Consider the following 20,071-nt stretch of genomic DNA (forward strand, 5'->3'; position numbering starts at 1 on the left):
AAACTATTATACTGTTAGTACTCTCCTTTCTCCAATGAATGCTTTATTAAGAAAATATAATTATATATATGGATCAAACTCATTCATATATGCGTAATTTATTATAAGCTTATAAGTATATTTATCATTTGGTCTACCAACAGAATAATTAGCTCAATAAAGAAGAAGTTTGTCTTTTGTGCATATATATATGCGTAGAATAGTTGTTGGAGATATATAATTTGAAGTTTTGCAAATCCGATCCCGTTCAAAGATTTTAATGAATTTATGATCGATAATACAGTTCAATATGAAATTATTATGAGTCACATGCAATGATTCGTCAAGTACTCACTCGGATCTTATAGGATATAAAAATATCATGAAATAAATGCCTTATTGTATAAAACTCATTTAGTATTATTAGCTAGTGAAAATTAATTAGTATCCTTATTATAGGAACTAATTACCCAAGAGTTATTCTTCTTCAACAGCGGAATGTTATGTATTAATTCATACTTGCTTGATTATTTAAATTTTTGAGATGTCAAATATGGATACGTAACCCTATTCTATGATCTATAAAGAGTAAAGAGAGATATAAGGGATTTTTGTCGTTTTGTGTGGAACTCAACACACGGCTGCACCTAAAGTCCTCATACCTAATGAAAAACAAGAAGATAATCTAGTGTGTGTGTCCCATTAATAACTCATCAAAAAAATGTCTCAGTTGCTTAATTGCATGTGCTTCCACCATAAAACACGCTATAACCACCATTAATTATTATTATTATTATTACTATTATTATTATTATTATTTCCAACCGCGGTATCCGGCCACAAGTACATATAATTTATACTTCATGCCCAATTTATTAAACTCCATTTGTTAACACTTACAAGTTATGAGATACTAACCAACTTGAGTTGGTCGAGTGGTCAGCTCACTCGTCCACTTAAATAAGTGTCGGGAGTTCGAATCCTGTCTTGTGCATGCAGCAACTCATTGGCCAACGACAGACCCTTAAATGGAGCTCAGATTCGTGACGGATTAGTCCTTAACCTGTCGGGTTGGGGAATACCGTTTGGGTAAACAAAAAAAAATTATGAGATACCAAAATAAGTACATATTATTATTATTATTATTACTTATTATTATTATTATTACCGGCGAAGTTTATACTGTCGGATTTAATTCGATGGAACATCCATCGATAATCATAGTACTGGTGGAATCTTTTTATTTTTCCGTCAATAATTCCGACGGCACTCAATTTTTTTTTTTGTAATGAACACTATTACACTACTATAAGTCATCGATGGCCATTATGTTCCCTGATCGAATTTGGAAAGTTTTCAACTGTATGACCGTTGGTGCTAGAGATCTTTGTTCAACACATTCCAACTCTATATCAATTTGTAGACACATTCATTAAACCTTTCTTGGCACCAGTATTTCTTAAGTTCAGAAATTTGCTAAGAGTTTTTGAAGTAGATCCTTGAGAGATCCTTAGTTTAAAAGGGCATGTTAGTGTAGTTGATATGAGACTTTCTCTAATTAATTTATTGTTAAAGTTGTTATGACAGCTCAACAATTAACTAGTTACACTCTAACCAATTTGTAATCACACACATCGTATTCACTCATCAACTATATGTTTGAACTGTAAACGATGTAACTATCATTGATTCAATCACTAATATAATGCATCACAACATCTCTCTCTCTCTCTCTCTTTCTCTCTCTCTCTCTCTCTATATATATATATATATATATATATATATATATATATATATATATATATTATTATATCTTATTTTTTTTCTTGATTTCTCAAGCTTACTTCATTATCAAGCTACTGATACCTTTTATGTTATCAAAACTAGGCTCTATTCTTATTCACGGAGAATTTCACATCTTCTGCAATACAAAATTCAATTGTTCAAGCTTCACAACTACGATCAACCACTTTAATAATCTCAACTGCTAATTTTTTAGCAAACATCAAACTCGATGAAGGCAATTTTAAAGCATGAAAGCGTCAAGCACTCACGTGCATCAAAGCCAACAAGCTACATAATCGCATCACTACACTATTAATTCCATGAAAGTTCAATTCAGATCAAGATCGAGTTGAAGAAAAGGTCTCGTAAGAGTTCAAAAAATGAAAACAATGAGATGAATGTTTGGTAGTTGAATGCTCTCTACTATGAGTGAAGTCTTTATGAACAAGGTAGTAGAACATGAATATGTGCATGAAATCTGAGAAGCATTGGAGGAATACTTCACAGTCATGCTCAAATCAAAGATAAGGATATTGAAAGTTTAGCTCAAAATGATCAAAAAGCAAGGTGCAATTCTTTATCTTCTCTTAGTGTTCCATTGTTGAAAGACGAAGAATATTTTGAATGTGTTTTTAGAGGATTAGATGAAGAGTTTAGTGTCTTTATCACTATAATTAACTTAAGAATACACTAAATTACTATTAATGAGTTTGAATCATAATTTCTTGCACAAGAAGAGATAAATAAGAGGTTTAGCAAAACATATTTAATTATGGTCCATGCAAACTTAGGGCACACGGAATCAGGCTCAACCAAATAGTGCCTTTCATTAATAAAATTAACATTCTTAGTAATCCTATCAAAAAAGTCAGCCACCAAGTAGAGTTAGCCAAAGTTTCTCTCAAGCATTACTCACTACAAACAGCTGTAACATAGGATAGTGTCTTGATTCAGGAGTCTCTCACCACATCACCTTTGATCTGATGAACTTAATTAACAGCTCAAAGTATGGGGGACTGAGCATGTTTTGAGGTAATAGAAAAGATATGAGTATTGCCAATATTGAAAAGGTTTATCATGCATGCATCTATGTTAAACAAAAATTTCAAACTCCAAAATTTGCTTCATGTACCAACTATTTTAAAAAATCAAGTGATTATCTCAAAATTTGCACTAGACAATAGAGTATTCTTTGAATTCTAACTTTAGTTATGTGCTATAAAATACTAGGAATCTAAAAATATTCTGCTAGAAAACAAATTTAAAAATAGATTGTATAGATTTGATAATATTCAAATATTAAGACTAATTTAAAATACTGAGAAAGCACAAGTCTTTGATGCTGAGAAAAGAAAAATTTGTACAAATATAGTAGTGAATAGAGTGTTAAATGAAAAAAAAGAGAAAAAGTAGCAACAACGTGCTAAAAAATAAAAAAAAAAAGAAATAGAAAGAAAGAAAGAGAATAATAGTGATAGTTAAGAAAGTAAAGTTACATATAAAATTGTTGGTAGCAATGCAAAATAAGTCAAGAATAACAGTAGCTATAGAATGTGTAATAGGACTACTGAAAATCATCTAAACATGCATTTTATTATTGCTACTGCAAATAAATTTGATATTTTAATGCAATCTTTAATTTTGATGTTGTGAGTGCCTTAAATGCAATATTTTGTTCTGATGATGTTAAATTCAATTCTAATGTTTTTGGTGTTTTAAATTTTTTTAGCACTGTTATCATTCATGATGCTACAAATAACAACCAAAACTAGAAACAGTTTCCAAACCAACCAAAAAACAAAAGTCAACATTGTTATCATTTATGGCACAAAATACTTGGCCATCCCTCTAAAAAAATCACCAAAACAATACTCACCAAGCACAATTTTTTTATCAAGCCAGTTCTAACAACATACCTACACCTCATTAACCTTGCACAATCAACAAAATTCATCAACTTTCATTCCATCAATCACAAACTCAATACACAAAATTCTTAAAATTAGTGTTTTCTAACCATTAATTGGAGATTAGCACCAATAACAAGCAGATGAGTCTTTAAATATTAGGCATGCTTCATAAAAGCCTATAGTAGATACACTTATATTTTCCTTCAACAAACTATCTCAAACTTTTGCATCTTTTTTTTTCAATATATTAAAAACAAATCAATTTACACAATTAAAGCACTACAAACTAACAATAGTAGAGAAGACCTATCTAAAACCTTTAACCAATACCTTAAAGATTAAGAAATCCAACACAAACTTACTTATTTTTACACACACCAACAAAATGGGTGTTTGAAAAAAAAAGATAGGCATCTAACAAAAACCTCACTCATCCTACTATCCCAAGCAACTCAACCTCTCTCTTTTTGGAAAGAAGCTATTCTAACCTCAACCTACCTCATTAATAAATTGCCTACCCTTCCTATTAGATAGACTCTTCAACATCTCCCTAGACTATAATACACTAAAATTTTTTTTGCTGTGCATGCTATCCTTGATTAAAGCTATAAAACATATATAAATCTGATCACCGATCCATCAAATGCATCTTCATAGGTTACAACCTTGACTATAGAGGTTACAAGTGTCTATCTTCATCAAGAAAAGTATATATTGTAAGAAATGTCATTTTCAGGGAGCTTGAATTCCCTTATCCATCACTATTTAAAACATAACATATCTTGCTAAACACCAAACTAGAAAAATCAATAACCGTACCACGAATCACCTACACATTTCAACCGTCATGCATGGACATCCATGATAAATCTTTCACTAATACTAATATTGTATCTGATTCATTATAAACTACACCTATTCAAGTCATTCGTATTAAGTTTGGAACTGGTATTCTTGAAAATGTAAATTCTTTTTGAAACTGTTCCATTACATGTTGAAATTGGACCATATATACAATTACTGCTAGTGCTACACTTCAAATCATACCACATCAGTTCAACATCTAGCCCTACAATGTTCTAACCACTATTCAGAATAACCACTGCAAAAGTAGAATTACCAAACCAAGAGTGTTCACTGCTTTCTTGACTTTAGAATCAGATTCAACCAACAGTCTTCCAAGGTCAATTGCTCAAGCACTCGTTACTCCACACTAGAAAAAAATTATGGAAGAAAATTACTCATCACTGATGAAGAACAACACTTGAAAATTAGTTGATCTACCTCAGAACTTGGAACTAATTAGCTACAGATGGATATTCATATTAAAAAAGAACCCTGATGGCACCATTCAAAAGTATAAGGCAAGACTTATAACAAAAGACTTTTATAAAAAACAAGGTATTTATTATGACTAGATCGTAAGTCTTGCAATGAAACCAACAATAGTTCAAATCATGCCCGGTATAGCACTTGTAAAGTGATGGAAAATTCACCAATTCGATGTCAATAATGTATTTCTTAATGAGAATCTTCATGAAGATGTGCATAGGCAGCAACCAGAAGGATTCACTTCTTCAAATTCACAACAAGTTTGCAAGCTACAAAGATTTCTTTATAGAATGAAGCAAGTTCCACAAGTTTAATTCACAAAACTCAGCTCTTCACTACAAAAGTTTGACTTTACAAGTACAGGATTAGATATTTCTATTTTCACAAAATTTAATATATCTTCAGCAATCTACATTCTAGTCTATGTAGATGGCATTTTAGTGATTGTAAATTCATAATCTAATATTAATTAAATCACTCAAGGCCTAACTGCACAACACCTTTTCTCTAAAGAGTTAGGTAAGATGAACTACTTTTTTGGAATTGTGGTTAAGCACAAAACCAATGGAACAATGACGTAAAATTAAAAAGAGTACATAAAAAATATCCTCAAAAGAGTTAAAATGAGTAATGTAAAACTAGTGTCCATTCCAATGACCTCCTTCCTCAAGTTTTTGGCCTTGGCAATCCTACACTGTACAGGTTAATTGTTGGTGGTCTACAGTATGCCACAATCGCAAGAATCTCCTTCTCAGTTAACAAAGTTGCACAATTTCTTCACAATCTTTTTGAGTCTCACTAGAAATTAGTTAAAAGAATTTTTAAGTATTTTTCAGACACAACATAACATGATTTGAGGTTCATAAAGCCCACAATTTTCAGAATCTATGACTTTTGTGACTCGAATTAGATTAGTGACATTGATGAAAGGAAGTCAACTAATGGATATAGAATCTGTCTCGGTCCAAATTTAGTATCTTGGGTAAGCAAGAAGTAAATTGTTATAGTATCAAAGTAGTACAAAGACAATTTTTAGAGACATTTTAAATACAGTGACTGAGATAGTTTGGTTCTAGAACCTACTCACTAAAATCAGAGTACCATGCTCCACTAAGCGTGTGATTTGTTGCAATAATCAAAGTGCAATTCTTTTATCTGCTAATCCAATTTGGCACAATAGATCAAAGCACTTTGCTTTCAACAACTTTTTGTAAGAGGATATATATGTCACTAGAAAAGAGATTTTTGTTCAATATATTCCAGTTCAGGATCAAATTGCAGACACACTCACTAAACCTATCTTAGTAACAGCATTTTCCAGATTCAGAAACTTACTAAGAGTTTTTGAAGCAGATCCTTAGGAAACCCTTGGTTTGAGAGAGTATGTTAGTGTAGTTGATATGAGCTTTTCCTAATTAGCTTGTTAAAGTTTTTATGACATTTTAATAATTAGTTAGTTACACTCTAACTAACTTGTAATCACATACCTCACACTCACACATCAACCATACATACCTACATTGTAAATAATTGTAACTACCATTGATTCAATCACTAATACAATGCATCATAACATTTTATTTTCTATCTTTTCTCTCTTTTATTCTTCTTTTTTATTTCTCAAGCTTACTTAATCTCCAAAATATTGATACCTTTCGGTCGGTAATGGACGATGCCGTTGATAAATTGAGGAGAAATAATTTTTAGAAGGACACAATTGTTAGATTGTTGGTAATTATTGGATAGTTTATGAAGCAAACGACGCAAAAAATGTTGGCAATGATACAAATGATGGTTAAGTCGTCGCTAAATTTACTAACGTCCCTCACATTGGTAATTTTATTCTATAATTTGTGCAAATAAAATAAAATTAATTTTTAAATAAATTATCAACCATTCAAGCATCGATAATTTTATTTATTAATAATTAATTTTCTTAATATCGAAATAATTTATCGACATTTAAACTGTGATAAATTAGTGAAGGATACTCGATGATTACATTTAATCATGTTAAAAGTTTAGGGTTTATTAACGGCATTGGATATGGGTAATAGGTAATAGTATCACATTAATAAAAGTAATTAATTTTCAAACCTACTATTTCAAAAGCCTTTTTTTTAACAACGAGCTCAAATTAAGCAAAAATAAATAGAAAAAACAAGATAAATGAAAATAAAAGATGCAACCCATTGTTATTTTCGGTTTTGCATCATCAACATAATATATAGGTCAACACCACTCCATTTTTGGTATTTTTTAGATGGTAATAATATCCACAATTCGTAACTCTTTGTTATGTGAAATATCCTTTGATTATATTTCTTTCCAACCAAATATTTTAAATAACGATAAAAAATTCAATCAACTACTTTTTTCCATCTTCATTTTTATAAGACAATTTTGTCTAATTCTCAAAATACAATTTAATTATATTTGAAACAGTCTAAAATCTATTAAAAATACTTAATCAAGCTCACCATATATACCTACTAAATAATCTCACAACTAAAAAATAAGTAATAAATATTTTTCAAATATTTTTTACATAATACAAAAATTTTATCATCCTAATCAATAATATATAATCTACACAATCTCTCTTAATATGAACTCTATCAATTAATATTAATTAAGTAAATAATTCAATACTCTTGATAATACAAATCATTTCTATATAGTTTCAGTAAAAACTATAAGTTATGTCCTTTGAAAGCAGGAGCGGAGCCTGGTATAAAAAAGGGGACAATAACCCCCTAACTAAATAATTTTTATATAAAAAATTATTTATTTTACCGTTTAATCCTCCTAATTTTATTTTTTTTCTCTCTTCTCAAGTTATATATTGTATATATGTTGGTTTCCTCCATGAAAAAAATTTTAGTTCCACCCCCTGTTTGGAAGAATTTTTTACTTTAAAATCTGCACACAAAAATTAATAAAATTATATATATATATATATATATATATATATATATATATATATATATCACTTTTTCACATAATTCGATTTCTTTTCTGTGTACAAAGTCATCTAAATATTTCACTTGTGGTATAGGTCATAAAAAAATTTTTTTAAGACAACAAAATTTATTATTTTTGACTAATATTTTTAGTTATTAGTCTACTTTTTTTTATTTAGCAATTCAACAATATATTTTAATTCATACTTTAAAACATTGTTAGCTAACTGATAACAAAAATAATAAATTTTATTGACTCTTTAATATTCTTTTTTTTGTACCGATAATTCATTTGAACTAAAAAAATTTATTGATGTGCCGAACATTTTCTGCATTATTCATGCTGGCGAAGACAGTAATATAATGGCGACAAACGTATGGTCAAGCATCGGAAAAACATATGGTACGGCTGATGAGTATAATTATTTTGTGTGTATATATATATTCCCTAAATTAAGAGAAATTTCCTCTCTGATCTCTAATAATGTGCTTAGAGTTATTTATCCTTCTTTTAACTTACCATATCTCCTCTATGAAATTATACCAAGTTTTAACAACTTAATACAGTTCTTTCTACATATTATCCTACACCAAGATGTTAATTAAATTTGCCAACGAGTTATAATTTAAATGATATAATTTTTTTGTATTTATTTAGAAGTTGTGAGTTTGAATTTCATTTCTAATTTTAAAAAAGAATAAATTATCATTTGTATTTATGAAAGATATAGACAGTTAGACACTGACAAGTACCCATATAAGAATAAAACGACAATTGTAATTATAGAAGATGATTTATGTGTGCCAAAAATATCCTAACAAACCAATTGTATAACTAACATCCGAATACTTTTGGCATATGAAGATCATTTTTCGTGGTTATAATTATCGTTTTATTCTTATATAAATACATTTGTCAGTATCTATATCTTTCATAGATACAAATAATAATTTATTCGTTTAGAAAAATAAAAAGTTGATTAAGCACTCTAGCTAGCTAATAGCTATGTATACATGTGTGTGTATGATACATCAACACATAATTTCATTGCAGCAGTGCAAATAAAGTTAAGAAAAAGCAGATTCGCGATGGTTCATGTGGCAGTCAGCATCGTACAGACGCAATGGTATCATCAATTGTCTTTGCAGAGATTCGCTTGTTATTAAGCCTACTTGACGTGCCACAATATTTTCTCATCTCATTCTTCGCAACAAAATAGTCTTACTATACTATTTTAGTCTACGCCTAAATAATTTCAATCACATACTAGGCCTGCTAATCATCATAATTATATATTATATTTACAATCATTCATGTCATTCATAATTATAAAAGTCTAGAGCGTTAGTTTGGGTGTTTCATTAGAGTTTATTAGACTAGATTAGATGAGATTAGAGCCTACGTGTGCCTCTAATTTAATTTAATAATTAGCTGGATCAAACTTTGCTACCTACAGTAACACGTGCCTTCGAATTCTACAGATTGCTTTCATTCACTTGAAGGCACCAATGATTGGTCATAAAAGAATTCTTGTAAAGTATTAGGTAATATTATAATAATTAGCTATATTACATATACATTAAAATCAACCGCTAAAATTAATATACACATTAAAAATAAATTAAATCATTTTTGTAACATAAATATATTACTGATTAATTTTAGTATATAAATAATATTTTTATATAATAATTTTTAATCTCCTAAACTTTTTCCTTCTTTTGTTAATATTCAGGGTAGAATATCATAAACCTGCTACATTCACATTACTATTGGAAATCGAATAATTTGAGTCATAACACCAACAATTGAAACAATTACTATTTGTGGTTGATTTTATGGTTAGTATTAATTAAAAACCAATGATACATTATTTTTCATAATAGTATTATAAACTTTTTTTTTTTTACGAAATCCAGATATCTTTTTGTTAAAAGCAATTTTAATTCAGGATTTGAAATATTATAACGGCCATATATATGGCTTTTCATGCAAAAAATGGACTCAAATTTAAGAATATTAATTAAGAAAAAGAAGTATCTACTTAATTAGCCGTGTGTTATATGCATTCTCAAAATATTTTTAGTAATCGTCTTATAATTAATAATTTCAAATTTAGAAAATTTTAAATACATAAAATATTAATATACCAATTTTTTTTAATTAAAAACTATATATAGCATATTTACTCTATATAGTTTGAAATTTAGTTTGAAAGTTAACCTTTTAGTATTGGATTTAGCTTGACCGAGTCACTATCACCCGGATCACATACAATATCTATTAATCACTGTTGGTTTAACACTTTTTATTACTTTTTTAATTTAAAAAATACTATTTATACACTAGATATTTTTGACATCTGTATAAAAATATAATATTATTAATTAATTATTTTTTTATTAGTAGAAAAAAAAGAATGCATGTTTAATTATTAAGAGAATACTAACGTCAAAACAGTGTTCATTATAGCTAGCTTGATAGAAAACTTATGTTTCCAAAAACTACTATATAACTAGAACAAAATTAAAATAAATATTTTTTTAAGAAAACTATTATATTAAAACTATTATATTATAAAAATAATTCATCTTACAAAAAATAGAAAAATGTCTTGTCAAAGTCAAACACAATAGTAATTTAACATAAAAAGTTAGACATCAAATTTTAATCAATAATCTTTTATTATGGAGCACTTTCCTTTAACACTAACAAAAAAAACAGTGAAGGTTCTTCCACTTTTTGTCCTTCAATTTCTCATAATCCAAAAACAAATTAAGAGAGAAATGTTGGCTATAGTGAGGAGCTCTCGACTATCAGAAGACACCACACATCCAACTCAAAATTTTAAGGTAATAATTTAATGAATTTTTTATTTTATAAACTCCTCACTCTTTTTTATTTTTTTTATGTGGAACTACTAACTCCTCACACTTGTAACATTAACAAAAAAAAACTGGGTAACGCCATTGTTTGGTTGTGCAAATGATGATCAAAGGAGCCCACAGCACTCCACTAGATTAATATATTTATTATTATCGAAAGGGAACACAAAAAACAAAGGTGATATGATGATGATAGAACAAATCAATTTTGATTAATTCCAATTTAAGCAATTGGATTGTTGTGCTTTGTGTGGGCATATAAGCGAGACAACGTTGTCCTTATGCATAATGTGTTTTTAAGAAAGTCTAAGATGTAAAGGTGTAAACGCCATAATTCAAACGTCACTTATCACTTTGCATGTCGCCACGATGCTGATTTATCAAGACATTCACCGAACAAATGCAATGAACTTATGAATCTTATATGCCTTAAATAAAATGTTCTCTGTGCTAATCATTTGCTTCAAACGATAAGGCCAGGCCACATGTATTAAAATCTTGAAAATAACATCATTATAATAATATATATTCCAATATCCTTAATGGAGTTTGAACATGAAACAATTATATCCACAAAAAGTATACGAAATTAACGTTAATTCAACTCATTTAAAAATTAATTAGCCAATAAATAAAAAGAGATTAAAAAAAATAAGAAAAAATCATCCAAAACTAAAAACAATAAAAATATCTAAAATTTAAATAAAAAAATTTATAAGTAAAATAAAGTAAAACAAATTTAAAATTTAAAATTTAAAATTTAGAATTTAGAAAAATATTTATCTAAGATTTTTAGAAAAAATATAAAAGGTAATTATTTTTAAAAAAATTACGATGAGGATGTAATTGGACTTTTTAACTTTTAGCCAAATAATTAATTATTGGTTGGAGTTGGCTAATTTTTTATTGATTCTCTTATGAGTTCGTTGTATATAATATATAAAAAATATAAGAATTAAATTTTAAGGAGTGAATATTAGTTAACTTTTTTGTCGTATAATTATTTTTTTATTTTTATTTTAAGAGAATTTAAGATATAGAATTTAAAATTTAGGATTTTAAGCTAAAATTATAAGGTTTAAAATTAAAAAAGAAACTATAATATAATATAGGGTAAAAGACGCATTTAAGTCAGGTTGAGAAATATTTTACGCAAATCAGTCAAAATGAAAAATTTTTCAGCATTCAACCAATGATCATTTAAATGTAATTCGAATCAACATTGTTCGAACTAGGAACATTGAAATTTGCATGTAATTCGAATCAAGTTGGATCGAATTACAATAGAATAATTCGAATTATGTCGATTCGAATTAGCAGGGGAATGTGACACTAAGGAGTTCGAATCATATTGATTCGAATTACACCTGATTTATTTAAAAAATTAATAATTTAAAAATTAAAAAAATATATTTTATTTCATACATTAAAAAAAACTAACAAAATATTTAATTACGAGACTTCTTTAAAATATTAATGAGCTATCAATTTGAATTCCATACAATACTCTTTTGTCCATTTTTAATAGCTCATGAATATTTTTTAATAAAATTTTTTAATAAATTTATTTAAATTATACTACAAAAAATATTTTATTCTATGCAAAATAATTTAAAAAAAATGGTTTAAAAAATGTTAGGAGTATTATAGAAATTTGTAATGTTCTAATGACTTAGGTAAATACATGTATGTACACAAATTTTAAATAAAATACTCTACATAGTCAATAATAATTTAGAAATTAAAAAAATATTTTATTTTAAACAAAATAATTAAAAAATATATTTTATTCTATACAAAATAATTTTAAAAAAATGGCTTAAAAGATGTTATGAGTACTATAAAAATTTGTAATATTCTAGTGATTTAGGTAAATACATGATAAAAATATATTTTCTTTAATTTCTAAGTCATTAGGACATCACAAATTTTTATAATACTCCTAACATCTTTTAAGCAATTTTTAAAATTATTTTGCATTGAATAAAATATTTTTTGTGGTATAATTAAAATAAATTTATTAAAATAAAATTTGTGATGTCCTAATGACTTAGGACGTTAAAGAAATACTCAACATAATTTACCTAAATCACTAGAATATTACAAATTTTGATAGTACTTGTTCCGAGGGTTACCTGAAACTGTAGGTCGATCTCGATTGAGATCTTCACTGACGTGTCCGGCAGGTGTATAGCAACCGAAGCTGGTGTGTCCGACTTGTGGGACTGAAAGTGCTGCTGATCCTTCATCCCCGAAGGGTGGGGGCACTTGCAAGGGACTCCGATGCTTAAGTTAGCAAGGGTATTAAGCAGGTATTGAGTAGAATCAGAGTTTGAGTTATACCTGGGTGCTCCAGCGTATTTATAATGGTGAGATGTGACCTTCTGTGGATAAGATAAGTTAGTTATCTTATCTTATCTTTATCTTATCTTTAAGTGAGGTCATCTTATCTTTTAAGGGAACCGCCCTTCTCTCTGTAGGCTTGGGCTGCCTTGGGATTTGGGGCGTGTTCCTCTATTTGGGCCCTTCTTTGGGCTTTCCGGGGGACTTGACCGAACTCTTTGGAAAGAAGTCGGGTTGTCCTGACTTGAAGAGGTCGGTCGCTTTGTCTGTCGAATATCCCGGGTCGGTCATCTCGACCCAGGGTATAAACAGTGCCCCTGCTTGAGCTCGGTCTTCTTTTTTGAGGACGAGTCTTTGACTTTGGTCCTTCTTTGGTGAAGCCGAACTCAAGCATTTTGTCGATTTCTTTGTAGCAGTCTTTTGAATGTAGAACGTTTCCTCTAAAAGGCGCGCGCTTTTATATCGGCGCTTTGGGAATGTGCGAGGGTTTAATGCCTTCTTTAATTTTAGCATTAATTTCCCCGTTTCCCTTTGGCTCTTTATTTCGATTTTGAAAACCTAGAAACGGTTTCTCTCCTTTTGCCCTTTTCGTAACTTCTTTTCTCTCTTCTCTCTACTCTCTGTTTTTTGTTTGCGCTTTTGCTTTCTTTGTGTTGCGGCATCGTTTGACATTTCTGGAGCCTGGAATCTTGCGTTTCTTCCTGCGACATTGCTCTTGTTCGCGTTCTTTGTGAGAAGGCATTCCCAGATTTCGTCTTCCATCTTCAGCTTCTTTGAAGCTCGCTGCTCTTTCCAGGTTGGTACTAGCTTTCTTGCTTCTTTCGTAGCTTCGTCTTTTAGTTTTTTGGTGAAATTCTGATTTTGCATGTTTGAAAGTTTGAATCTTTTCGTGGTCTTGTATTTGCTTGTCGCTGTAACATGTTTTTCCTATCTTTCTCTTATGGATTTTCTTGGAATTTCCATCGATGCCTTCTAGGGTTTTACTGTTGCTTCTGGTTGTTTCCTATCTGATACTGATAGAAAATCTGCATCTGTTTCTTACTTTCGGAGATTGCTTTTTGTCTGATCTTGAAAAAGGTTGCATCTTTAATGGTCTCTGCTTGGCATGCTTGATGTTTGGGAATGCTTTTTACTTGGTAGACTGTAATGACTTTTGTGTTTTTCTTTGATGAAAAATGTTTGCTGTTTTGAATTCTTTCTGAGAAATGCTGGGGTGCAAGCTGTAGATCTTGCCTGGAAGCCTTGCTTTGTTACTGCCTCCAAATAATGCCTCAGGACTTTGGTTTGAGTCTTGGGGTTTTCCTTTTCTTGTTTCTTCGCCTGTACCGTATTGACCGAGTTGTTTTCTCCCTTTGCCGGGATGTTTTTAGTAACCCCATCTTCTTTTCTTACTTGTAGGATTAGTTGACCTCATGTCTTCTCGCAATAACGTTGTAGAGATGTCTTCCAGAGTTTCCGAGGGGATGTCCGATTGGCTGGACTCCCTTGTTTTGTTGTGTGTTTCTGTTGTGGATGCTGAATTTTGCACAGAGCTGAGGAAGCGCCATAGGATTTGTGGTAACAATGCTCGTGAGGAGGATTACGAGCTTGTTGCTCCTGATTCTGATGAGAGAGTTTATTTTCCGACTTCCATTGAGAGGGAGCGTCCCTTCTTCTATGCCTATGAATACTTCTTCAGCCAGTTGAACGTTACTTTTCCTTTTACTGCTTTTGAGACCGACCTGTTGTGGTCGTGTAATATTGCTCCATCCCAGCTTCACCCTAATTCCTGGGGTTTTATTAAAATTTTTCAACTTCTCTGTCGTGAATTAGATGTAACACCTTCCCAGACTCTTTTCCTTTATTTGTTTATTTCCGCCAAGCTTGGCGGTTCTTCAAAAAAGAAGGCTTCCTGGGTTTCCTTCAGGTCCGCCCAGGGCCACAAAGTTTTTGCTATGTATGATGAGTCTTTTAAGGACTTCAAGAATTACTTCTTTAAGGTTCGTGCTGTCGAGGGGGCCCGCCCTTTTTTTCTTGACGAAAATGATGAGCCTTCTTTCCCTCTAGAGTGGCAGAGGGATGTGAGAGTGTCTCGTTATACTTGGGAGATGCTTGATGATGTTGAGCGTGTTTTTGTTCTTGTTCTTGAGGATCTATGGGGGAAACCGCCCCATCTTGATACAAAAAGATTTTTGAATGACCCATCCTTGGTTTGGACTGTTTTGGGTATTTGTCTGACTTGTCTCTTATACTTGTTTCTTTAATTTTTTCTTCCTCTTGTTTGTGACCGTCTTTCTTTGTTGTGGCTATTTCTGTATTTGTAGAGATGTCAAAGAATAACGACTCCATGAAGGCTTTTAAAAGGGCAAAGAAAGCAACTGCTGCTTTGAACATCTCGGCCAAAGTGGTCGGCGAGGGGTCTTCTCAGATCCCAGTGAAGCCTCCTATGTCGAGTGCTTTCAGGCCGAAGAAAGTAATTCCTACTCCTCGGTTTCATCAGTTCGATCCTCCTCAGACTTCTGCCGTTGCTTCTAGTGTCCCTCCCTTAAAAAAGCAAAAAACATCCGAGCCCTTTAATCTGGATGCCCCGGACTTTGATGCTATCGAGTTTGTTGACCAACAAATTGCTCCCTATGGTGGGCTTTCCATGGACGACGTGTCTCTTCTTCAGCATCTGGATTTTATTACCAAAAGTAGTGTGAAGATGGCTCATATGGGTGCGGCTATTTTTCGAACAGTTCAGGGGATCCCGATTCATGCCACAAAATCCTTCATGGAGGAGGCCAAGTCAGAATTTGATCGGATCAAGGGTCTGAAGGATGAGTTGGAGGTGAAGTTGGCGAAGGTGGAGAAGGAGCTGGAGGGTGAGAAGGCCAGCTCTATTGCCTTGGCTGCTTCTTTGAAGTTGGCTGAAGACATGGCACTGAAGCATAAGGATAGCTATGTCTCGGCTTATAGGGAATTGATGCATCTCCGGGAAGATTTGGAAACTGCTCGGGTTAATTATGGTGAGCTTCAGGGTCATCTTGTGGGCAGCGTAACTGCTGCCTCCGAGAACCTGATGGAGCAGTTCCGGATTATTGCTCCTGATGCCGACTTGACTCTCATCAGCCTGGACAATGTTGTGAGGGATGGTAAGATTGTCCCTGATGACCAGGATGATGATGATGCTGACCCTCCCCCAGTGCCTTCTCTTAAAGTATCGACCTCCTCAGTTCCTCCCGTTACGTCCGATCCGGATTGCCAGGTTCTGAACCGGGATGATGGAACTGTAGATGCTGTGCCTATTCAGACTTGTCCTCCTTCTCCTCGTACTGATGCTGCCGGGAAGGCTCCAGATCTTGGTCGATCTCCTTTAAATATTTGTGTAAATAGCTCAGTTTGTGGGCTTTGAACTCTTTTTTGTGAATGATGTTTTATTTGACTGTTGATACTCCAGTTGCTATTTTTAGCAACTTTATTTTGAAAACAAAATGGTTTCTCTGAGGTTGATTTTGGTGGCCTCTTGAAGCTTTATCATACTATGCTTTCATTGTGCTTTAGCAGGGTATCTGTTGGAATCTTGCTGCTTGGCCTCTTTAGATTGCTTTCGTACTTATTGTTTGTAGCTTGGATCCTTTTGAGGTCGTGACTGTGGGGGGTCCGACTTATTTCTCGGTTTTCTCACTTTTGTTTGTATTTTAGCGCCTCATAACCGATTTCTTTATGTTGGTCCCCTTCTGAGTTATTTTTTTAATCCTCTTTCCTAGACCTTGTCAGGTCTCTTTAAGGGATTACTTTTATAACTTATCTTTGTAGGAGACCGACTTCGTTAGGTCGATCTCTTCTAAGTTGTTTTTGTAATCCTCTTTCTTGGACCTTTGTTAGGTCTCTTTCAGGGATTACTTTTGCAACTTGTCTTTGTAGGAGACCGACTTCGTTAGGTTGATCTCTTCTAAGTTGTTTTTGTAATCCTCTTTCTTGGACCTTTGTTAGGTCTCTTTCAGGGATTACTTTTACAACTTGTCTTTGTAGGAGACCGACTTCGTTAGGTCGATCTCTTCTAAGTTGTTTTTGTAATCCTCTTTCTTGCACCTTTGTTAGGTCTCTTTCAGGGATTACTTTTACAACTTGTCTTTGTAGGAGACCGACTTCGTTAGGTCGATCTCTTCTAAGTTGTTTTTGTAATCCTCTTTCTTGGACCTTTGTTAGGTCTCTTTCAGGGATTACTTTTACAACTTGTCTTTGTAGGAGACCGACTTCATTAGGTCGATCTCTTCTAAGTTATAGCAATTCCTCTTTAATAGGGTTGGCCAGACCTCTTTCCAAGGATTCGCTGATAACTTGGGTTGACTTGGTCCGATTTTTTAGTGTCGGCCAGTCTTTTTAAGTTATTATATAGCAATCCATAAGACCTTGTCAGGTTCATTTTGGGATCACTTTTGATAACTTCTTGAATTATTCTGTGTTCATCTTTGTCGATTTGTAGATGGTGGTTTCTGTCCTGGTTTAATTGACCTTTAGGTGAATCGCGTTTTCACCTTTGTCGGTTGATCATTCCTATCGAGATCGTATAGTGAATTTGTTCTTCACTTTCTATTCGATGCATTGCTTTATAATCGGACGATGAATGCTTCAGATTAATGCGTCTTGAGAATTTGTAGAATATCTGAAATGTATTTTATTTAAAGAAAGTGCAAATATATACAGGCGGGAGTTTTTCATACCCTTAAGTCGGATTAAATCTCAATCTTGATGCCTCATTAAAAAACCTTTTCAGGAAAAAGAATGCATCTTATGATGAGACCTTTATCTAACTATAGTACCTTCTTAGGTTACAGGCGTGCCATGATCTGGGGAGTTCTCGTCCCTCGAGTTCGGACAGTCTGTAGTAGCCCTTCCCAAGTACTTCTGTGACTCGGTAGGGTCCTTTCCAGTTAGCTGCCAACTTTCCTTCTCCGGGTCAAGTTGTTCCGATATCATTTCGGATTAAGATGAGATCATTCTCAGCGAAACCTCTTGGCACTACCTTTTGATTATATTTGGAAGCCATTCGCCGCTTTAGTGCTTCTTCTCTGATCCGAGCTTTCTCTTGAATTTTCGGAAGTAGGTCGAGCTCTTCTTTTTGAAGTTGGGAGTTGGTTTGTTCATTGTAGTGTACTACTCAGGGAGACCCTTCCTCAACTTCTTTTGGAATCATTGTCTCCACTCCGTATGTTAATCGAAATGGTGATTCGTTTGTTGTGGAATGTGGAGTTGTTCAATACGCCCATAGGACTTGTGGAAGTTCCTCGGCCCAAGGTCCCTTTGCTTCTTGTAGTCTCCATTTCAGCCCGGCCAATATGACTTTGTTGGCTGCTTTGGCTTGTCCATTGGCTTGGGGATATTCGACAGAGGTCAACTGATGTTTTATGTTCAAATCGGCTACTAGTTTTCTGAAGCCTGCATCTGTGAATTGGGTGCCATTGTCCGTGGTGATGGAGTATGGAACCCCGAACCTTGTAATAATGTTCCTATATAGGAATTTCCGACTTCTTTGAGCAGTGGCGTTAGCTAGGGGTTCTGCCTCGATCCATTTTGTGAAGTAGTCTACCCCTACTATGAGGAACTTGACTTGTCCCAATCCCTGGGGAAAGGGTCCGAGAAGATCGAGTCCCCACTTTGTAAATGGCCAGGGTGAGGTCACGCTGATGAGCTTTTTCGGCGGGGCGATGTGAAAGTTGGCATGCTTCTGACATGGTGGACATGTCTTTACAAATTCTGTAGCTTCCTTTTGTAGAGTTGGCCATTAGAATCCCGCCCGTAGTACCTTTTTGGTGAGAGCTTGTGCTCCGAGATGAATGCCACAAATGCCGCTGTGTACTTCCTTTGTATTGGAGGTCGGTACGCATTTTAACAATAGTGTTGAGATCCCCCTTTTGTATAGGGTGTTGTTTATGATAGTGTAGTACTGTGCCTCCCTTTTTATCCTCTTTGCCTCCTTTTCATCTGTAGGGAGCGCTTCTGTTTTGAGGTAGTTAATTATGGGGGTCATCCATCCTTGATCCCGACCTGTTATGGCTAGGATTTTTTCTTCTTCCGATATTGATGGGTTCTGTAGTATTTCCTGGATGAGGCTTCTATTGTTGCCCCCTGGTTTGGTGCTGGCTAGTTTTGAGAGTGCGTCAGCTCGGGCATTTTGCTCGCGGGGTATGTGGCAGATCCTATATTCCCCGAGTTGTCCGAGCTGTTCTTTGGTTTTATCCAAATATTTTTTCATGGTAGGATCTTTGGCTTGGTAGCTTCCCGTTATTTGTGAGGTAACGACTTGTGAGTCACTATAGATGTTGAGTTTCTGAGCTCCAACTTCCTTAGCCAGCTTCAAACCAGCTAATAATGCTCCATATTTTGCCTGGTTGTTTGAGGCCAGGAATCCGAATTTCAGGGAAAGCTCAAGTTGGGTTCCTTGGTTGCTTTCGATTATCACACCTGCACCACTTCCAGTTTTATTCGAGGAACCGTCCACGTATATGTTCCACTCTATGGGGATTTCCGTGGTGTCTGTGAATTCTGCAATAAAGTCGGCTAGGTATTGTGATTTGATGGCTGTCCGCGTCTCGTATTGGAGGTCGAATTCGGACAACTCGATTGCCACTGTAGGATTTTTCCTGCTAGATCTGTTTTCTGCAATATCCCTTTTATGGGCTGGTTGGTCTGAACTTTAATGGTGTGCGCTTGGAAGTATGGGCGAAGTCATCAGGATGCGAGTATCAGAGCGTAAGCAAATTTTTCGATTTTCTGGTAGTTCAGCTCTGACCCCTGTAGTGCTTTACTAATGAAGTAGACGGGTTGTTGTCCCCTTTCATCTTCTCTAATTAGTGCTGAGGCTATTGCCCGACTTCCTACCACGAGGTACAGTATGAGTGGTTCTCGCTC

This window comes from Arachis stenosperma, chromosome 8 (assembly GCF_014773155.1).
Source record: "Arachis stenosperma cultivar V10309 chromosome 8, arast.V10309.gnm1.PFL2, whole genome shotgun sequence".
NCBI lineage: Eukaryota > Viridiplantae > Streptophyta > Magnoliopsida > Fabales > Fabaceae > Arachis > Arachis stenosperma.